Genomic DNA, 24,038 nt, shown 5'->3' with positions numbered 1-24,038 from the left:
AACTGTGAGATCATGACCCGAGCTGAAGTTGGATGCTTAACCGACTGAGCCACCCAGGTGCCCCTAAACTTGCAACTACAGTTCTGATTTCTGTGTCTTTTATTCATAGTTTTTGTTTTGAGGATTAAATGAAAATGTGGGTCTTATTAAAAGACACTAACAATTATTTTTTTTTTAATGCTTATTTATTTTGAGAGGGAGGGAGGGAGGGAGGGAGAGTCTGAGTGTGCATGCGCAGGGGAGGGGCAGAGAGAGAGGGAGAGAGAGAATCCCAAGCAGGCTCTGTGCTGTCAGTGCTGAGCCTAACACAGGGCTCAATCCCACAAACCATGAGATCATGACCTGAGCCAACATCAAGTCACGTGCCTAACCAACTGAGCCACCCAGGTGCCCCAACACTAGCAATTATTTTTATTTGCTGATAGGATGTGCATACTGCCATTGTATAGTAATTTCTTATCTGAAGACTTAACAGATTGGGCCCTCCCCACGTCCCAAGTCAATCTAACCAAGACTGGCAGGTACACCACCTTTTCTAGGGGGTTGGTCCATAAAGTGGAGTTAGTATTTCTGCCTTAAGGATGGATCCGATGTGTGTGTGGAAAGCCCCTGAATTCCTGTGTGTCCAGTGAACCTCTGCTTGAGCCCCACCATACGGATAATTTCACCTAGGCTCCTTATTTTTTCATCTCATTTTGGTCTGAGACTGAAACCCTGCAGTAACCTCACTGGCTCCTGACAACAGGCTGTCCCCTGGGGCTGAAACAATCCCAGTTCATCTCCCTATTCTGATGCTACAGACACTTGAACCACAGTGACACCATCCATTGGTCTGAAACTTTGGAAGCCACAGAGAACCTCTACAAAGACATCACTGAAGCATAAATACTAGCTTGCTATCCACCATGAATTCAATGCCCTCGAATGACTGACCAAGGAATAGGGGACAGATTAGCCTCAGAAGTCTAAGCACTCTATGTCATTTCTACTGGCCACCCAAGTTCCAACATGCTTTTGCAGCTGAACAAGACGAGCTTGAAGGTAAACCAGGAGAGCAGGTCTGTTAGCTGATGTATCCCACCCCCTTAGAACAGTGCTTAGCACGTAACAGATGCTTAGATATGGTAGACATCTATCTTTGTTTTGCCCAGCATTCCTTTTTTTGAGAACTGCTTTTTCCCTACTCCACATTATTCTGATGGGGCTCCCAATCATGAGACTGAACAAGGTAGGAAATCATGTCATAAATCTGGAGCTCATTAATCTCCATGTCCCTAGTCCCTAGATTCCCTGCAGTTAAGCAGATATCTGCACTCCTTACTTCTGGAGAATCTGAGTCATGATGTCAAGAGGGCTGATGAATGTAGGTGGGTACATTCTGCAAGTACATCATTCAGAGACTAAACTTTATATGAATGTTCATCATGAAACCCAAGCCAACAAGGTAATACCAGTACCAGAATTTATCTTATTCACATTCAAATAAATTGGAGATAAAACTTTTTCAAAGTTATGATACATGGAATACAGTTTTTATAATGTCAGCTTTTCTGTTTCCTCAGAAAAAATTTTAATCTGTGAAATATGAAAAAAATACATATTGGATTAAAATAATCCAACAGATTGGGGGGGGGGACAGGAAAAGTTATGGTTTGCTTAAGGCTTTTTAAAAACTGTGGTAAAAATATATAACATAAAATTTACCCTCTTACCCATTTTTAAGTGCACAGTTCATTGGTGTTAAGTATATTTACAATGCTGTGCAACTATCACCACTACCTCCCTCCAGAACTTTTTTATCATACCAAACGAAAACTCTGTACTCAAAAATTCGCCTTTCCACCGCTCTTCCCAGCTCCAGGTAACTGCTATTCTTTCTGTCTCTATGAATTTGCCTATTCTAGGCAAATTAACTAGAATTATGACTGCATTACATTAGAATTATAAGTTATACAATATTTTCTCCTTTTGTCTGGCTTATGTCATTTAGCACACATTTTCAAGGTTTATCGATATTGTGGCATGTATTAGAATTTCATTCCTCTTTAGGGCTAAATAATACTCCATTATTTGTATGTACCACATTCTATTATCCACTTATCTGTTGACAGACACTTGGGTTGTTTTCATCTTTTGGCTATTGTGCTATGAACACTGGGGTACAAGTATCTGGTTGAGTCCCTGCTTTCAATTATCTTGGGTATACCTAGAAGTGAAATTGGGTGGATCAGGCAGTAATTCTATGCTTAACATTTTGAGGAATCTGTATAAAGCTTTTCAAAATGACTTATGAAGTAAAAATTTATTAACTTAGGAACTATATAAGCAATAAGTTATTCTTCACCTAATAATTCATGTATCATTACTGGAGACAGAAAGAGTGCTGTATTAAATAGAACAGAAGATACATCATTTCCCTGTAGTAAAGGAGGGAACAGGAATTTCCAAGTAGCTACAAGTCCCCACAAAAGTAAGAAGTCACAATAACTGCAACTTGCTAAAATGTAAACACCAGAATCTTTACACACATGAAATATAGTCTTAATAAAACTTAAAACTTTTATTCCTAAATTGTGTAAGAATAAATCTCAGGATGGGATCACACAACTGGTCTCTTTTGTATGCAAAATAATTGATCAGTACCTATCTAAAGTGCAAAGGTTATGAAAGATAATGGAAGACTGAAGAAAGTAGGGAACTAAGGAGCTCTGATATTGGATCTGGAACAGAAAAAGGACAATGGTGAAAAAACTAGTAAAATCCAAATAAAGACTGTTAGCTAACAGTACTGTATACCAGTGTTAATATCGTCATTGTGATAACTATACTATGGTTACATAAGGTGCCAACCCTAGTGGAAGCTGGATGAATGATATATAGGAATTCTCTACCATTTCTGCAATTTTTGTGTGAATTTTAAGTGATTCCAAAATAAACGCTAAAAAGAATTATAATCTCTGGACTTTAGTGGGCACCTGAAATTGTTAAGCCAAATAATCAGAAATAGCAATAATAAATTTGGAGTTATAAGTCTCTTCCTTGAAAAGAGGCTTCAACATTCACGAAGAGGAGAAAAGACAGTAATTTTATAGTTAGTGCCTCCAATAACCAATTTTCTCTTGCACCCTATTGCCATCTTGGCCTTACGTTTCTTCCTTCTAGATCCATCCTCCCAACACTTTTAACTCAGACTTTATTAAGAAGGCTCTCCCAACATTATATCTTCTTTAAAAAAATTTTTTTAAGGTTTATTTATTATTGAGAGACAGAGCATAAGCATGGGGGGCAGAGAGAGAGGGGGAGACACAGAATCCGAAACAGGCTCCAGGCTCTGAGCCGTCGGCACAGAGCCCGATGCGGGGCTCAAACCCACAAACCGCAAGATCATGACCTGAGCCGAAGTCAGATGCTTAACTGACTGAGCCACCCAGGCGCGCCGAACATTTATATCTTCTTAACCATCCTTTTCAACTGTTGCCAAATCAATGTTTACAGTCCAGATTGTTCTCTGAGCTTTGACAGTACACCCACTGGCCTATTGGACATCCCCACTTCCAAAGGCCACTGAAATTCAGCATGTATCTAAAGCTAATCCTTCATTTCACTCACTTACCCAAGTCAGAAATGTAGGACTCAGCTTAGACTTGTCCTCAATCATCCCCATCCCTACTCCTATGAGCAGACAGACCATCCTACCATGGTCTATACTGTAGTATAACATTCAATATCTTCCATTCGCTAAAATATAAAGTTGAAATCCAGCCATCTTTATCAGTGATAGACACAGTGAATTTGTACCCAAAAAAGCCAAAAGAGATTGTAGAAAGCAGTACTTATAAACTCAGAACATTTTCAATGTTGAAAACACATTTTTTTTTTCTTGAAGGAGAAAGTACTTGCTTTGAAAGCACATATGCCAGAATTGGAATGATACAGAGATTAGCATGGCCCTTGTGTAAGGATGACATGCAAATTTATGAAGTACACTTTTTTTTTTAATGTTTATTTATTTTTATTTTATTTTTGGGACAGAGAGAGACAGAGCATGAACGGGGGAGGGGCAGAGAGAGAGAGGGAGACACAGAATCGGAAACAGGCTCCAGGCTCCGAGCCATCAGCCCAGAGCCTGACGCGGGGCTCGAACTCCCGGACCGTGAGATCGTGACCTGGCTGAAGTCGGACGCTTAACCGACTGCGCCACCCAGGCGCCCCACTTTTTTTTTTTTTTTAATAAAAGAGAGAGTGAGTGCAAGTGATAGAGAGAGAAAGGGACTCTTAAGCAGGCTCCACGCTCAGAGCAGAGCCCAATGTGGGGCTCGATCCCATGACCCTGAGATCATGATCTGAGCCGAAATCAAGAGTTGGACACTTAACTGACTGAGACACCCAGATGTCCCTGAGGTATACCATATTTTTAAGAAATTATACCAATTTTCCACAATCTCTGTCAGAGGACAGAAATAGAAGGAATACTTCCTAACTTATTCTAGGACACCATAATTACCCTAATACTAAAACCAGACTATGACATTACAGGAAAAGAAAACTACAGACCAGTATCTCTCATGAAGATAGATGCAAAAATCCTCAATAAAAATATTAGCAAATCAAATCCAACAATGTTTAAAAATAATTATATACCATAATCGAGTGGGATTTATCCCATGTATGTAAGGTGGTTTCAACATTCAAAAATCAACTGATGTAATGTATCACATCAACGGGCTAAAGAAGAAATATCACATGATAATATCAATAGATGGAGAAAAAGCATTTGACAAAATCCAATACCCATTTGTGATAAAAGCTCTTAGTAAAGTAGGAAGAGATGAAAACTTCCTCAATTTGATAAAGAATATTTCTAGAAAACCTACAGCTAACATACTTAATGGTGAGAAGCTTTCCCACTCAGATTAGGAACAAAGCAGGGATGTCCCTTTTCATCACTCTATTTCAACATTGTACTAGAAGTCCTAGCCAATGTAATAAGATAAAGAAATAAAAGATGTACTGATTAAGAAGGAAGGAATAAAACTGTCTTTGTTTGTAGATGGCATGATCATCTATGTAGAATATCTGAAAGAACTGACCAAAAAATTCCCAGAATAAGTGATTATAGCAAGGTTATAGAATATAAGGTTAATACATAAAAAGTTAATCACTTTCCTACTAAACACTGACTTTAGAAGTTAGAAACATATTACCATTTACATTAGCACCCTAAACAATGAAATACTTAGGTAAAAATCTAACAAAATATGTTCAGATCTGTCTATATGAAGAAAACTATGAAACTCAGATGAAAAAAAATCAAAGAACTAAATAAATAGAGAGATACTCTACGTTTGTGTATAGGAAAACTCAATATTGTCAGATGTCAGTTCTTCTCAATTTGATCTACAGATTCAAAGTAATCCCACTCAAAATCTCAGCAAGTTATCTTATGGATTTCAACAAACTGATTTTAAAGTTTGAATAGAGAGGCAAAAGACAGAGACTAGCCAACACAACACTGAAGAAGAACAAAGTTGGAGGACTAACACTATTCAACTTCAAGACTAACTATAAAGCTACACAATCAAGACAGTGTGGTATTGGTGAAAGAAGAGATACATAGATTAAAAGAATAGAACAGAGAGGGGTGCCTGGGTGGCTCAGTCAGTTGGGCAGCCAACTTTGGCTCAGGTCATGATCTCACGGTTCGTGGGTTCGAGCTCCACGTTGGGCTCTGTGCTGACAGCTCAGAGCCTGGAGCCTGCTTCGGATTCTGTGTCTCCCTCTCTCTCTGACCCTCCCCCGCTAACGCTCTGTGTGTGTGTGTGTCTCTCTCTCTCAAAAATAAATAAACATAAAAAAAAAAATAGAACAGAGAGCCAGAATACGATTAATTGACATCTGACAAAAGAGCAAAGGCAACACAATGGAGCAAAGACAGCCTTTTCAACAACTGGATATCCACGTGCAAAAAAGAACTTTGACACAGACACTACACCTTTCACAAAAACTAACTCAAAATGTATTACAGACCTAAATGTAAAATGCAAAACTATGAAATTCCTAGAAGATAACATAGGAGAAAATCTAGATGACCTTGTTTTCAGAGATAACACCAAAGGCATGATCCATGAGAAAAATAATTGATATGCTGGCCTTCGATAAAATAAAAAATTTCTCTCCTTCAAAAGACATTGTCAAGAGAATGAAAGAACAAGCCACAGACTGGGAGAAAATATTTATAAAATATGTGCCTAGTAAAGGACTGGTACCCAAAATATACCAAAAAAAAAAAGTTTTAAAACTTAACAGTAAGAAAATGAGCAACCCAATTAAGAAATGGACCAAAGATCTTAACAGGTACTTCATCAAAGAAGATAGACAGATGGCAAACCAGCATATGACAAGATGCTCCACATCATATGTCATTATGGAAATGCAAACTAAAACAACAAAATACCCATAAGAATGGGTACACACCCATAAGAAGTATAAATAAGCATAGCACAAAAGATGTTTAAGGCAGTAAAACTATCTTGTATGAAATTGCAATGCTAAATACATGTCATTATACATTTGTCAACACCTACAGAATATACAACACCAAGAGTGAAAGATAGTGTTAACTATGGACTGTGGGTGATAATGATGTGCCAGTGTAGGTTCATCGGTTGTAATAAATGTACCACTCTGGTGCGGGATGCTGACAATGGAAGAGGCTATGCGTATACAGTGGCAGAGGGCATATGGGAAATTTCTGTGCCTCCTGCTGAATTCTGCTGTAAACTTAAAATTGCTCTAAAAAAAAATTTAAAAAGTGAGAGAAAGAAACAAACGAGTATACTAACATTTCTATTAGCCATGTGATCATCTATTTGTGTATTATGGATTAGAAAATACCATAAGGATGAGTTAGTTCTTTTTGCTATTCCTAAGTTCTACAAAGAAAAGAAATTTATTGTTGACTGGAAGGCAAAAAAAAAATATCAGAATATCATTCCACATTTAGTGAAAGGTTGTACAAATTTGGAAGATAGAATTCCAATTCCAACCAGGCCTAGCAGAAATAAAAACAAGAAAAGTTCTTCATTGTATAAACAATGAAATTGAATAAAGTCAGAGGAATTGTTCTGACCATATATTTAGAATACTTTGTGCTGATCTGGCCACACTATGATCAGAAAGCCAACTCAGAAAAGAATGAGGGATGGTGGGGGCATCTGAATTAGCCTAGAAACCTAAATACCCTAATTACTTCCATATAAAACAGGATTAAGATTCTTTACCATTCCTTATTACTGAAATTCACAAACTAAATGTGACTATTGCTTCAGTCGTCACTTTTAATGAATCAAAGTGATAGAAAGTAAAAATCATGAAAACATTTAACCAAACTTCATTTAATTATTGTTTTATCATATGAACTTTCATGTAAACATGATTTAGATCTTTTGGTGAATGTCACTGTAATCCCAAATCTCTAGTTTAGGGAAATAATAACATCCAACTCAATCAGAAGTGGAGTTGGAACTAAACTTTTATGAACTATCTTATAGTCATTTTCTCTTATTAGAGTAAGCTACCATGTTGTTGTAGTAGAGCTCAGTAAGGTTTTGCTGCTCATTAAGTTAATAATTAGTTCTCCATATTGGTTACTAAGACATACAAATGCCAGATATGGTGGTCCCCAAGGGTGTGTTAGCAGAGTTAGGAAAAGTTCTGGGGTACCTCTAATCAGGCAATATTCTACAAGTTAGTCACATACCACATCTTCATATACTGGCTTCCCCTCTTGAGAACATCTATGCTTCAGAGCCAACTGGGCCTGTTCCAAATAGCCCTGCTTTGGTGGACTTTCCTAGTACATCATTTTAGAATCAAGAATCAAAGACTCTTAAAGCTGGGAGGAAACTTAAAGATCAAAAATGATATCACAGGAAAAAGTATAATCTGGTAAGATGCTGTTCAACCCTTTCTTGTGTCTACCCTGTTGATTAAACAACAAAACAAAACAAAACAAATAATCCAGAAGAATCTTCCCCTTTTATTACAGATATCAGGGTTGCTTTATGTGTAAATATAGAATTGTCTCATTTTTCCAGTGCAGGATCAAAAGCAGCCTGTATCGGAACTTGACCAAAACCTATTGTTTATTCACAATTTATCCTAACCCTTCATTTCTTCTGATGGAAGTAATTTTCCCGTGCTTTATAATAAAAACACAGCAACCAGAACCTGGATGTTTACAGAGTTTTTCCAACAACTAAAGCAAACAATACCCCAAATCTGAACTGGCTATGTAGACAAAAGAAATCAAATAATTACTTCAGAGTTCCAAAACCAATTTATTGGTCTAATGAGGGCTAGACTCCAACTTGGTCACTCAACTGTTTTCAGGTCCCTAGTGAGATAAATGTTTTAGCATGTATTTTTAGCCAGGAGTTATTTTTATTTTAATAGCACTGCTTTTAAATAACTTTTCCTTAAAAAAAAAAAAACCCAAAACCCAAAAACCAAATAAAAGACCCTCCAGCATTTCTAACTTTATGATTCTCTAAATGAATTATGCGATTCAACTATGAAGCAATGGTTAGTTTACTTTACCCAACTTTTATATTTTTGCGTTTAGAATCATTCTCAGAAATCCAAATTGGCTGATTACTGAACAAGTTCTAATTACTCCCACAAGTCCAGGGAGCCTGGACTTTTAGGATTGTTCACTGTTTGGCTGGGAAACAGGCTTCTTCTTGTAGTGCCTGATCTGCTATGGATTTAAAAACTGTCTTAAATGGCTATTTGTTCTAGGTTCTTTGAAGTACATTTGCTGCTCCTGCCTTCTGGAACTATTCTGACAGACATGCTGAAGCCTCATGCCATATTCTTCACTATGTAGTTTGTGCAGCCGGGAAAAATGGGATAATGGCTCATAAACCTGCTCTCACCTCCAAAAGAGGGCTTGGGATTTAAAACACCTCCGAATAATCGCAATGATGTTTCTGTCTAGAACCCTGACGGAAGTCAGCCAGTTGAGTCCCTAGTCCGCATGATCCCTCCTTCCTAGCCTTGCTCTTGGGGCCATGCCTGCTTCCTACATTCTATACCCCTCTGAGCATAAATGCCCTCCATGTCTCGTTGTCATCTCGGTCATCCACGGTGCCCAGCTCACAGCAGTTATTTGATGAAAAATAGTAACACACTTGTGAATAATTTATTTGCAAATAATTATAACCAGCTGTAAATAATAGCAAGCTTATAAAATAGTAATTCAGAAATAAAGAACTTCAAAGGATAGACGTTCAGATTATAATCAGTAAAATCTTGCTCTGATACCTAGGTCTTAACATCCAAGGAGATGGCATCAGAAAGCAATTCTACATCAGGGTGCCTGGGTAGCTCAGTCGTTAGGTGTCCAAGCCTTTTTTTTTTTTAAATTTTTTTTTTCAACGTTTATTTATTTTTGGGACAGAGAGAGACAGAGCATGAACGGGGGAGGGGCAGAGAGAGAGGGAGACACAGAATCCGAAACAGGCTCCAGGCTCTGAGCCATCAGCCCAGAGCCCGACGCGGGGCTCGAACTCACAGACCGCGAGATTGTGACCTGGCTGAAGTCGGACGCTTAACCGACTGCGCCACCCAGGCGCCCCAGTTAAGTGTCCAAGTCTTAATGTCGGCTCAGGTCATGATCTCATAGTTTGTGAGATTGAGTCCTCACAGAGCAGAACCTGCTTGGAATTCTCTCTCTCACACTCTCTCAAAATAAATAAATAAGCATTAAAAAAAAGAAAAAGAAAAAGAAAAGTCTACATTGATAGTTGCAGGTCCTTTTCAAAAATAAAAAATAATTCAATGAATAACATTTTCCTTAAGAATCAAGCAGCATTTTGGCAGAATGGCAATAAAGGAAGACCTGAGTTCCTAAGGCTTGGTTATGTTTCCTAACCCTTTTCAATATGAAGAGAGCTCAGCCATTTTAAACTTGCCGTGGCACTCTGAGGAGAGGTGAGGTCCAAGATCCCATGCTTTTTGGTAAGTAGGAGGACACGGCACACCTGGCTAGTGGGGATGGAGAGAGTCCCAGTAATAAAGATGTCCCAGGAAGCAGTGGATCACAATTCACTTCTCAGTGGAATCAAGAGGGACAAAAGGGGGGTAGTAGAAGCGGAGATATTTAGCTGACCGACCAAGAAGGAAGACAGTGCTTTGGTGGGAGCTGAGATCAGGAGTGGCTAATTTCTATCACAGTGTGTTCCAGTTCCCTCCGTGTGAGTTATTAATGAAAGACCTCTCTAAGCACCTGACACATCACTAAACTCTGTAGGGGATAACGACAAAACCAGAAGACTTAGTTTTTGAACCTTAAAGTGCTCACAATCTAATCTGGGGAAGGAGAAAATTAACAGAGGTTAAGATGACTAGAAAACAATTACACGCTAACTTATAAGTTCAAGAGGAGTTCACAGAAGGGACAGATCTGGATAGAATGACAGTATAAGGCAAAGCTCAGAAGAAGCTTCCAGAAATGAGGGAATGAATTATGTAACTGAGAATCAGTCCCATGTTGATGAGCTCCTCCTTGATTCAGAAAGATGTCCTTGAATGGTGGCCCAGCAGAAGAAAGCTGAGATTCACTGGTAAATCCTGACAGACTGCTTTTGGAAGGGCTGGAGACTGTGATGAAAATACAACAAGAGAGCCAAAAAAGAAAGAACAGAGAAGCAAATAATCCTTGGTTGTTTTCATGCCTGAAGGGGCTCACTGTGGCATGAAAATCAACATGAAAACAGTTAGGCATACCACATCATCCAAGCTGGGCACTGTGCAGACATTCCTTGGCTTAAGTTAAAGAAAAAAAAAAATTAACTCCTTGTTAGCCTCTCGGTTTTTGGAAGAGAACATTTAACCTAGTGACCAAGGGGGCGGAGGAGGACCTAGGAATTATCACGAAGGACCCTTATGTACATACTAGTTTTGTTCACATAAGACTGTGAAGTAGTTGTTATGGTTCCTGTTGTAAAGATGAAGAAAAGGAAGTTTATGGACATTAAACAGGTCACTTAAGCTTGCCTAAATATCAGAATGGCAGACCTAGATTCTGAACCCCAGTATGTGTGTTGCCCAAGCCCATTTCCTCTTTTCCATGTAAAGAATATATACTTGGTTACCCTTAGAGAGGAGAGAAATCTATGTTTCATTTGTAGTGTAGCCTAGAGCTGAGCCTGGAGCTGGGAGTGAGAAGAACTGGTTTTTCTTGTGCATGCTTTGCTATTAGTCCTAAGACTCTGGACAAGGCATCCCCCCCTCTTAACTCTATTATCTACGCTTTAAAAAGAGAGTATGAGATTAAATCATTGCTAAGGTATTATCTGTACAAGTTTATGATTCTATGTGTACAAGTATCCCCACCAGGGAATAACTTACTGTGACTATTCTAACAAAAAGAAGAAGGGAAATATGAAGAAACACATTGATCTTTGTATATAGAAATCCACCAAGATAATAATAATAAGCAATTTTACAAGTATTAACTCTTCTGTCACAGGCTCTAGGACTCTAAAGAGGAAGGGTTCAGGGACAGCAGATTTGTCTTGATACTGTGCATAATAAGCCTACTGCCCTCACTAACATGACCTGCGTCTAGTCCTTCATGATGTGTATGAGACCTACCAGTCACCCCTTTATACTGCTACCACCCTTTATGGTCCTCAAGACAGAGTGTGAAGGCTAGAAAGCAACACGGTCCACTCAGGGAGCCCACACATAAGTGAAACAGAGGTAAGAGACCACACAGACCACATATCCTGCATGGGGAAGTCACTAGTGAGCTCTGGCTAATTTTTGCACTGTGGTCACGTGCCCTTCCAATTTTTCAAAAAGAGCCAGAAATGTGGGTTTTGTGCAATGTGAAATATGCTGATCAACTACATGGTCCAACTACTGACCAACTATATGAATAAGACAAAACATGTCTGTATCTGTATGTGGCCCAAAGAGCATCAGTCTGCTTCAGAATTAGCTGATAAAAAAGAAGAGTCAGGAGGCCTGAGGAGTGCTTGTCTTAGAAATGAAAAAAAGAGCTTACTGAAGTAGACGAAGAATAGGCACTGGGAAAAACCTTATCCAATTCACATCTGGATGAAGTCCATCAGTGACCCATAAGCTCTTACACATCTATCTCATAATGCTTCGAGTTTTTGTCAACACCTATCTGCTTCCTACAGCCAACAGCAACAAAACCCTTCAAACAAAGGTGAGTGCGCTGGGTTCAGGGACAGAAAAAAGGGACAGAACTGTTAAAAATTAAAACTAAGTTCTATTTCTCAATAGACCTGAGGTAACAGTATAGTTTCCGTAGCAGAAACTGATCAAGGCAGCTGCCCAAGATTGGAGGTTAACAGGCTAAACCCCAGGGTCTTTGTAAAGAAAGTAAGGTAGGAGAGGATGTCAAGGGGAAGATGAAAACTGGGGCTTCAACGTGGATCCCTCTGGGAGGTCAGAGGTGTGAATGAGAGAGAGGCAGAAAGAAAGAATGGTCAAAGCATGAAAAGAGACACAAGAGAGAAGGCTATTGGATAGGCAAGACGGCAGGCGCATAACCAAGCTTTTGAATGCATGTATGTGAGTGATAGGTGTTCCTTGAATAAACTGTGAGGAACCCCAGAAAGAATCTAAGAGCTAAGTCACCATCACAATTTCAAGAACACATTTTGGGCTTCCACTCTATCTATGACACTATGAGGTGTAGTACGTTCAAGGAGCATGAAGTCATTCCAGCAGGAGGTGAGGAGTTAGCAGTTTTGAGTGGTAGGCAATCACCTTCTCAGCAGAGAGAGTGGCCTGTTTAAAAGCAAGTGGATCTGACATTTGTGCTTCTTAGACTGTGGTCTTTTATCATTCCCATTTGATAGGGAGGAGAAACTAAGCTCAGAGAGGCCCGATGATTAGTTTCAAGTCACACACCTAATTATCGACAAAGCTGATAGTAAAACCCAAACCTCCTGATTCCCAGTATGGCACTTTTTCTCCCGTACCACAACTAAGATATAGCACATGGATGCAAACCAGAGAAAACAATACTATGGAAATTTAAAGAAAAAATGTGAAGCAAATACTCAGGGGAAATTCTTCATGAAGCCTGTAAAATAAAAAGGGGGAATTCTCCTATGACCCGAAGATTGGAAGTGTGCCACATAGAAGCCTCACCCAGTTCCCAGAGAGAGAAGGGAAATCCACACCTCCACGGACTCCCAGCCCCCACCCTGCCCCACTTCTGGCCTCCTTTGGCAGTGAACAGTGAGGAACTTTTTTCTCCCCATGTGACTGCACACAGGTGAATCACAGCTCCTTGAAAAGCTAAAACAGGACAGTTGGCTTAGGAATAATAAAAACAGCAACAGATCAAGTCCCTTGAGCTTCGGGTGCTGCCTCCACTAACAAGACTTATCTACAAAATCCGGTATCGTGTAAGCAAATCTTTAGAAAAACAGCATCTGGAGCTTTGAAGATGTGGACACAATTGATCTGAGCATGTGACACCTGTCTTTAGAGAAAAGCAATTATTTAGCCCATAAGAGCAAATGTGTTTTCACAAACTGTCAGCTATAAACACTTGCAAAAAATTGCTTTGTGAAACATCTGTATAAATGGCTTAAAGGTGAAATCAGGAAGACCAAGAATGCAAAACGGTATTCTGGTAACAAATGGAATTTGCTGCCCTTTGCAACTCTACAGCTGATCCTGCCACAGATTTCATTCTTTATGATAGAATACGGAATTTGTGACATCATGACATATGAAACTTATAAACGTAGTATTCACACTTCTCAAAAGGAATGATCCACATGTTCTTCCTATAATTCAAAGGTCTTATCAGCAGGGAACTTCTTGCTATTTGTTAAGTTTATTAATTTGTTTTGAGAGAGAGAGAAAGAAAGTGAAAGCAGGGAAGGGACAGAGAGAAGGAGAGACAGAATCCCAAGTAGGCCCTGCCCTGACAGTGCCCAATGCGGGGCTCAAACTCACGAACTGTGAGATCATGACCTGATCAAGGTCGGATGCTTAACCAATTGAGCCACCCAGGCACCCGACTTCCTACTGTTTTTAAGAGTGTGCAATACCAGTTCAAGTTCTCTGGCCTATTTCTAATCCAACCCTTCCACTCCTTTAAACAAGAATGCTAAAGTATCTTTTTGTGTAAGCCACAATAGTGTTTGAAATTTGCAAGGTGTTTACTCGTTCCCCTTAGTAAACCAAGGATAATCATAGTTATCAACGCTGACTGGAAAGTCTTTTTGAAGAATATTTTTATAATTATTTGCCAATGTGTCTTAGAGAAAATCAGAGTTTGTCCTTTTGACCCTGTGGAAAAGGCTCCATGGAAGGCGAGAAGCATGTGGCTGACATCTAATAAAATGCTGTCCTGGTGTAAGGAGAATCTTAACACCCATACTCCACGTAGTGAAGTAGTAACTTTTCCACAGCTGATTTAACTTCATACATGTCTAACACTAGAAAAAGAAATTCATGACCAGGAAGCTTCACTGTATTCATGCTACAAAAAATAAGGATTATACCAGGAGGCCAGGAGAAAAATCACAAAAAAGCAGCTACCAAAGAGGAAATGCTAGCCTAAAAAGGTATGGTTTCACCCAATGACTTGTGGGGAGGGCAATAAGAAATCCAAAAGACAGACTATGAAGAAGATGGCATTTAGTCCCCAGAGACTGTTACAAAACACTGACTAGTGTTTGCATGTATACACTGTATGCATGTATACTTAGGGTGTGTGTGTGTGTGTGTGTGTGTGTGTGTATCTCTATCTCTATAGATATATATCTAGATAAATCTCTATCGATATACACACATATCTATACATGAATATCTATATATTTATATCTATATCTATGTATTTTTTAAAATAAGGTAAAGCCCTAAGTTGTTCCAGGACACTCAGGCATTAAAGTAAAGCAACTGTTCATGAAAATGTTTTGGAGCCTAATACAGGTGGTGGCTGTACAACACTGTGCATGTACTCACTGCCACTGAATCGTACACTTTAAAATGGTTAATTTTATGCTGTGTGAATTTCACCTCAATGAAGAAAATAAAGCAACAGTATTCTGCTTAAGATGAATGTGAAACTTGCCACTTCCTTTTGCTTTCTTTGACAAAGGCAATATTTAAATGTTATCAAAAAATCCTTAGATGAATTCCAGGGATTAATTTAGTGGGGGCAAAAGTTAACCAAGGAGCAGTTATGCAGTGCTTTGACTCTTTCCTTCCTATATCCTTCCCTCGCCAACTTCTTTTTAACAGGTGCTGGGATTGCCAAGATGAGTAACACATCCCACCTTTCCTCAAGTTCAGAGACTGCATTTAATTTCTCCAGGCTGCTTCCATAGGAGCTCTGGTTCTAGACATCTCCAAATCTTTAATGAGGGCACTTGACTGGGACCGCTCCCATCCCATACTCAATTATTTGTGTTTTCTGCGTTCCCTTCTTAATCCTTTTTCCCTCACACCAGATGGAGGTTTTTAAAATGCTAAGCTAAAACGGGCGTTTATTGATTTTCAGATGCTATAGAAATAGAGCTATCCCCATTCATTTGAAACTTTAAAGAAGGCCCTTCAGAGGCTGTGAAACTGATTCTAGGAATCACATATTTAACTGAAGATTGTTTCAAAGATTTTCTTTCTCTTCATCCCACCCTCTGTTCTCACTTAGCCAACCAGTGCCTCCCACCATTCTCTCCCGCAAGGCCAGAGCTCTCCCAGTTCCCTGCCTCTGACCACACGTGAGCCCTTTCTTTGGAAACAGCTTTGTTTTCATCGCGCTTCCCTTTCTCATCCTCTCGCCACTGAATTCCTTTTCCTTCGGCGTTCATTTTTGTTTTCACTGTAGCCACATTGTTATCCTTAGGAAAACATGCTAGCTTTCACCCTGAAAGGAAGAGGCCCCACCAGGCCCTGGAGCTCACAAGTGCCTGTGATGGACTGGCACAGTGACAAGTCAGAGAGTGACGCAGGCAGAGTGAAACGGGAGAGAAAACCGGTAGGCAAAGCCACGCTGGCTTCTGCAGAGAGGAAAAACGTCACGTTTGCCAAGTGGAAAAAGGATCAATTTAGAAAGGAAAGAAAAATCATTTTCAAGCTTTGGAGAGTCCCCCAAAATGAAGAAAAAGAAAAACAACTCAAAGCAATCTCTGATGATATACAGCCTAATTTTGACCCAGATTTTGTTCTGAGGTCACTCAAAATGTGAAACAGAAGTCATAACGTTTAAATTAAATACCTCATTTGTGGATGGAAGCAGCTACGGGTTGTCACCCAGCCAATGTGTCAGTGGCACAGCTGGTAATTTCACCATGCAGCTGGGAAAGGCAGTCTGTCAGTCATAAGAAACCAGATACGTGGGAGGATTTTCACATAAAATCACTTCTCACAGTGGACTCTGACCATCGTCAGACTTGCTAAATGCACGTATCACGATACTCAGTTTGTTCTTCCATACCTTTATGAAAGTTGTGAAGTTTACAATGCGTGTACTGAGGAGAAATACAAGCTGGGAAAAAGGAACACTGGCATCACTTTAAGGTGGTACAGGGGACTGGTTAACAGAGGTACAGGAACTGAATGAATTTAAACAAATGTCTCCCAAGTATGATTTCATTAATTGTAGACAACTGTGGTCTAATCGTTTCTTATTTGACTTGGCTGGAAAAGTCTTATTCTCACTTTACTCCATTTATAGATAGGCATCTTGGGTCAGCTGACCCTTTCTTTGTCTAGCTAAGTTTCCTTTGAACACATTATAAAGGTTTTTGATCACCCAAAAATATAATACCAGATGAAGGTCATTATACAAAGAGAATGAAACTAACAGCAATCCAGCGGGAAAAGAAATTTACTGTAAGGATTCTGGCTTATCAACAAGAAGTTAATTGACTTCTTAATGTTTCAAACACATGTCAATCAACAGGCCAATAAAATTTTTATATACTATGCAAACAGTGGTAATTATAGTTTGTGGCTCACCACAGAAACTATCTAATGAAAAAAAAATCATGGTATGGACAATAACCCACTCTCCATGTCATCAACTTGCTACTGAACTTAGAAATTTCACTCCTCCAACTGGGTATGGAACATGGGAAAAACTAACTAAGTAAAATAATGGCCTTCTTTCATACAAAGCATGATCGTACATGTAATAAATACATCTAAATTTGTCATGGTGAATTAAACCAGCTTCAGCTTCAGGCAAAGAGGCAGAGTATTAGGCTGAAATGGACCAATTCTTTCCAATTTGTTATACATGTAGAATCTGAAATTTATTGTTTACTTGATTTAAAAATTAAATCAGGTTTCATTTTTGTATGCAGAATGCTTTCTTTGCATATTTCATTTAACAATAGCCAGGCTGGAATGAAGCCAGTAATCAAACACCGCAGACTTGGGAAACCCTTCTGGTTTTCCAAACTCTCAATAAAGCCTGAGAAGAGTACCAGTTTAGGGAGTGGGCGGCTTTGTTTTTGTGATGACTCACATCATCCAGTATTCATTCATTTATTTTGAAGTCATTCCACAAATATGTGGAAGGCACTTTTCTAGGAAGGGACCATGGGAAACACAAAAACACACAGCCCTTGCCCTAAAGAACTGTACAGATTTTCCCCCCAACATAAGCAGTCCTTTTACTGTAGTTTAATGATTAGCAACCTCACAAATTCAACTTTCTCTTCTTCTCCTTGAAACAAACTAATTTTTCCTTAGGAGTATGTTTTCAAGAGAGTAGGAGATCAGTCTACTCACTCAAAGACTGACTCAAAGAGGCCTACCTTCAGGAGAAACTAAAGAAGACACAATAGTGAAGAAATATTTGGGTTTTAAGATGGAAACAATGAACTACAAGGAATACTGAAAATTCATATTACTGTAATATCAACATGTCTATTACACTAGGGGGGAAAGGGCTTAGAACAGAGTATGAAGGGCCAAGATCAAGGGGACTATTTTAGCCATGGTTTTAGAAGGGCTAACAAAAACGTGTTCCGTGTCTCTTGTGGCTATCAGTAGACCTGTTAAATAAAAAATCAGCAAAGACACAGAAGAACTCAACAACACTGTCCACCAATGCCATTTAACAGGAAATTCCAGAACACTCCACACAACAGCAGAATACACATTCTTTTCAAGCACCCGTGGAATATTCACCAAGATAGATTGTATCCTGGCTCATAAAACAGACCTCCACATATTTAAAAACAAAGCATGAGGGGCGCCTGGGTGGCTCAGTCGGTTGAGCGTCTGACTTCGGCTCAGGTCATGATCTCGCGGTTTGTGAGTTCGAGCCCTGCATCGGGCTCTAGCTCGGAGCCTGGAGCCTGCTTCAGATTCTATGTCTCCCTCTCTCTCTCTGCCCCTCCTCCACTTGTGCTCTGTCTCTCTCTGTCTCTCAAAAATGAATAAATGTAAAAAATTTAAAAAAAAAACCAAAAAAAACCCAAAAGCATGTTTCGTGATCACAATGGGATCAAACGTGAAATCAGTAACAGAAGTATAATAGGAAAAAAGACGCTAAATAGTCAAAAATTAAGCAAAGCACTCTAAATAATCCATCGGTCAAAGAGGAAGTCTCAAAGGACATAAAAAAATACTCAGAACCAAATAAAAATGCAACATATCTACATTAGCAGGATGAAACTAAAACAGTGCTGAAAGAGAAATCTGTGGCACTAAATGCTTACATTAGAAAAGAGGAAAGGTCCTAAATCAATAACCTAAGCTTCTACCTTAAGAAACCAAAAAAAGTGATACCTGGGTGGTTCAGTCGTGTAAGTGTCTGACTCTTAATCTCAGTTCAGGTCTTGATCTCAGGGTCCTGGGTTTAAGCCCCACATTGGGCTCCGTGCTGTGCATGGAGCCTACTTAAAAAACAGAAAACAATCCCCCAAAAAGAAGAGCAAAATTATCCTAAAGCAAACAGGAGAAAAGAAATAATAAAGAACAGAGAAAAGAAATGAAACAAAAAGCTGATTCTTTACAAAGATCACTATTGTCAAGACTAACAAACATAAAAAGAGAAAAAAGGGAAGACAGACTTTGCCAATATCAAGAAACAGAGGGTATAATTACAGATCCTAAAGCTGTAAAAACAACAACAACAAAAGGACAATAAGGGAATAACACAAACAACTCTATGCATGTGAATGTGATAATATAGATGAAATGGAACAATTCCTTGAAAATCACAAACTACCAAAATTCACCCAAAATGAGACAGATAATCTGAATATTCTTATGACTGCTAAAAAGCTTCTGAAAAAGAAATCTTCAGGGCCCGATGGCTTAACTGGGGTATTTTACCAAACATTTAAAGGAAAATTAACATCAATTCTAAACAATCTCTTCCAGGAAACAAACAGGGTGAAACACTTCCTAATCATTTTATAAGGCCAATATAATTTCATGACCAAAAGCAGACAAAGGCAGTTCAAAACAGAAAGCTAAACACCAACATCCCTCACAACTATCATCATAAAAATTCTCAACAAGTTACTGGCAAATCAAATCCATGTATATATAAAAAGAATTATATACCATGATCAGGTGAGATTTATTCCAGGAATGAAAGTATGTTTCAATATCTGAAAATCAATGTAATGCACCATATTAATAGGCTAAAGAAAGATCACATGATCCCATGTATTAACTGATGCAACAAAAATAAATGACAAGGGGCACCTGGCTGGTTCAGTAGGTTGAGCGTCCAACTCTTGGTTTTGGCTCAGGTCATTATCTCAGGGTTGGGGGACTGAGCCCTGCATCAGGCTCCACAGTGATTAAAACTCTCTCTCTCCTTCCTTCTGCCTCTCTGCCCTGCTCTCTCAAAAAAAAAAAAAGTGACAAAACTCATTGTGTCATTAATGATATTAATTTTTTTTCATTTGCAGCAAATCATGAACAGAAGTTGTGATGATTAATATTATGTGTCAAGTTTGGCAATGGGGTGCCCAGACATTTGGTCAAACTTCATGCTGGGTATGTCTGTGAGGGTATTTTGGGGTGAAATTAATAACTGAATTGGTAGAATGAGTAAAGCAGATTGTTCTCCCTACTAATGTGGATGTTCCTCATCCAATCAATTGAAGACCTGACTAGAACAAAAAGCCTGAGTAATATCCTATCTTATTGGCTCTGGTTCAGTTTTTCTGGAGAACCCTAACTAATACATAATGGAAACTTTCCCAACTTGACAAAGAGCATCTATAAAAAACCCACAGCTGACATCATCCTTAGTGGTGAAAGACTGAATGCACCGCCCTAAAATTTGGAACAAGAGAAAGATACATGCTTATTCAATATAGTACTAGAAGTAGTAGTCAGTGTAATAAGGCAAGAAAAGGAAATAAATGATATACTGGTTGGAAGGGAAAAAATAAAACTTTCTCTTTTTGCAGAATACATGATTATCTAGAAAGTCCCAGGAAATCTATTTTAAAACTCCTAGGATTTGTGCTGACTCATAGGGGCACATGTACCTCAATGTTTACAGCAGAGCTATCAATAATAGCCAAATTATGGAAAGAGCCCAAATGTCTATCAACTGATGAATGGATAAAGAAAATGTGGCTTATATATACAATGGAATACTACTTGGCAATGAAAAAATGAAATCTTGCCATTTGTAACAACGTGGATGGAACTAGAGGGTATTATGTTAAGTGAAATAAGTTAGAGAAAGACAGACATCACCTGTTTCACGCATATGTGGATGTTGAGAAACTTAACAGAAGACCATGGGGGAAGGAAAGGGAAAAAAATAGTTTCAAACAGAGAGGGAGGCAAGTCATAAGAGACTCTTAAATACAGAGAACAAATTGAAGGTTGATGGGGGCGTGGAGGGGAGGAGAAAAAGGGTGATGGGCACTGAGGAGGGCACTTGTCGGGATGAACACTGGGTGTTGTATGTAAGCAATGAATCACGGGAATCTACTCCTGAAACCAAGAGCATACTGTATACACCATACGTTAGCTAACCTGACAAATTATATTTAAAAAAATAGGAATAAATAGGGGCGCCTGGGTGGCTCAGTTGGTTAAGTGTCCAACTTTGGCCCAGGTCATGATCTCACAGCTCGTGAGTTTGAGCCTCACAATGGGCTCTGTGCTGAGAGCTCAGAGCCTGGAGCCTGCTTTGGATTCTGTGTCTCCCTCTCTCTGCCCCTCCCCCCACCTCAAAAATAAATGGGCATTAAAAAAATGTTTTTTTAAATAAAAAATAAATACTCCTAGAATTTAATAAGTGAGTTCAGCAAGATCACAGGATATGAGATTAAAAAAAAAGGTCAATGGTATTTCTCTATGTTAGCAACAAACATACCAAAACCAAAATTAAAAGCGCAATTACCATTTAAAATTTACAATCATTCCAAAAAAAGTAAAATACCAACATATCAATTAAAACAAAAGCATGTATGTTGTGTGTGTGTATGCTGAAAATTACAAAATGATAATGAAAGAAATAAAAGAAGACCTAAATAAGTGCAGACACATCCATGGCCATGGATTGGAAGACTCAATATAGTAGAAATGCTGATTTCCCAAGAAATGATTTATACATATAATGTAATTCCTAACAAAATCCTGACAAAATTTTATTGTATATGTACACAAGCTTATTCTAAAATCTGATAGAAAGGCAAAGGAACTGGAATAGCTAAAACGATTTTGAAAAAGAATAAAGTGGGAGAAATCACACTGTTAACACTTCCTATACAGCTATAGCATTCATAATAGCGAACTGGCAGAGGGACAGACACAGAGATCAATGAAACAAAGAATCCAGGAATAGACAACACAAACACACCAACCAAACTGATTTTTTAAAAAAATTTCCATCAGATTTTTGACAAAGAGGCAAAAACAATTCCATGGAGAAATGACAGTTTAAAAAAAAATGTTTATTGGGGCGCCTGGGTGGCTCAGTGGGTTGAGCGACCGACTTTGGCTCAGGTCATGATCTCACGGTTTGTGAGTTCGAGCCCCGCGTTGGGCTCTGTGCTGACGGCCTGGAGCCTGGAGCCTGCTTCGGATTCTGTGTCTCCCTCTCTCTCTCTGTCCCTCCCCTGCTCATGTTCTGTCTCTGTCTCAGAAATAAATAAATATAAAAAAAATTTTTTTTTAAATGTTTATTTAAACAGTGTGCATGTGTGCACAAGTGGTGAAGGGGCAGAGAGAGAAAGAGGAAGAGAGAGATTCCCAAGCAGGTTCTGCGCTGTCAGTGTTATGTCAGTGTTGTGTCCCATGAACCATGAGATCATGACCTGAGCTGAGATCAAGAGTCAGACGCTTAAATGATTAAGCCACCCAGGCGCCCCAGGAAGGTTTAAAACAAATTGTACTCGACATCTATAGGAAAAATGAGGCTTCATCTAAGCACTATATTTTACACAAAAATTGATTCAAAATGATCTATGGATTCATGGGCACCCAGGTGACTCCATCAGCTAAGCATCTGACTTTGACTCAGGTCATGATCTCACGGTTCATGGGTTTGAGCCACGCATCTGGCTCTGTGCTGACAGCTCAGAGCCTAGAGCCTAGAGCCTGCTTCGGATTCTGTGTCTCCCTGACTCTCCGCCCCTCCCCCACTCATACTCTGTCTCTCTCTCAAAAATAAACACTAAAAAATTTTTTCAAAATGATCTATGGATTCAAAAGTAAAACAAAACTATAAAACTTTTAGAAAAAAACATGAGGAAGTCTTTGGAATCTAGGACTACCTGGAATCTAGAACTCTTCACCTGAGTTCTTAGATGTGACAACCAAAATAAACAATTGATAAATTAGATTTCATCAAAATAAAAACTTTTGCCTGTGAAAAAAACTGTTAGAGAGATGAAAAGAGAAGTTATGACCTGGAAGAAAATATTTGTAAACCATAATACTGGACAAAAGCCTCATATCTAGAATATATATAAGAACTCTCAAAACCCAAAAGTAAAACAAACAATTCAGTTAGAAAATGGGCAAAAAGACATCAAGAAACCCCTCAATGAAGAAGGGATACTATGACAAGCACACAAAAAGATACTTACCATCATTAGCAACTAAGGAAATACAAAATAAAATCATGATGGCATATCACTACACACCTAAGAAAGAGAGATAACATCAAATGCTGGAGAGAATGGAGAGAAACTGGATCTCACATACATTGCTAGTAAGATGTAAAGTGATTTGGCCACTATGGAAAATAGTTGGCAGTTTCTTGCCAAAACTGGAATCTTCTATCAGACCCAGCAATCTCATTTGTAGGCATTTGCCTACAGAAATGAAAACTTAACACCTATAGAAAAACCTGTACATAAATATTCACAGTAGCTTTATTTATAGCAGCAAAAATCTGGAAACAATTCAAATGTCCTTCAATGCATGAATGGCTAAGCAAACTGTGGTACATCTATACAACGGAATTCTATTCATCAATAAAAAGGAATTACTGATACATGCAAAAAACTGAAGAGATCTCAAGGGCATTATACTCAGTAAAAAAAGGTCAATCTCAGAAGGTTTACAACTCTTTGGTTCTATTTACAGAACATTAAAAAATTTTTTATTTAAATTCTAGTTAGGTAACATACTGTGCCATACTGGTTTCAGAAGTAGAATTCAGTGATTCATCATTTACATACAACACCCAGTGCTCATCACAAAAAGTGCCCTCCTTAATACCCATCTCCCATCTAGCCCATCTCCCACCCATCTCCCTCCATCAACCCTGTTTGTTCTCTATCATTAAGAGTCTTATGGCTTATTTCCCTCTCTCTCTTTTTTCCATTCTTCCTGTGTGTTCGTCTGTTTTGTTTCTTAAATTCCACATATGAGTGAAATCATATATTTGTCTTTCTCTGACTTATGTGGCTTAGCATAATACACTCTAGCTCCATCCACACCATTGCAAATGGCAAGATCTCATTGTGTTTGATGGCTGAATAATATTCCATTGTATATATATATGCCACCTCTTCTTTATTCATTGGTCA

General features: G+C 38.7%; 1 protein-coding gene and 1 non-coding gene across 2 annotated transcripts in view; one reads left to right on the top strand and one right to left on the bottom strand.

Moving 5' to 3' along the window:
* Window positions 1-24,038, bottom strand: part of ALG14 (ALG14 UDP-N-acetylglucosaminyltransferase subunit) — a 102,199-nt gene that overhangs the window by 28,442 nt on the left and 49,719 nt on the right. The window lies entirely within an intron of this gene.
* LOC125174176 (U6 spliceosomal RNA) lies at window positions 3,893-3,996 on the top strand. The gene has a single exon (XR_007155305.1). It is a non-coding gene; the product is annotated as a U6 spliceosomal RNA (small nuclear RNA).

The sequence above is a fragment of the Prionailurus viverrinus genome, chromosome C1, assembly GCF_022837055.1.
Source record: "Prionailurus viverrinus isolate Anna chromosome C1, UM_Priviv_1.0, whole genome shotgun sequence".
Classification (NCBI taxonomy): Eukaryota; Metazoa; Chordata; class Mammalia; order Carnivora; family Felidae; genus Prionailurus; species Prionailurus viverrinus.
Note: the sequence above shows the minus strand (reverse complement) of the source record. Positions and strands in the feature narration are given on the sequence as shown.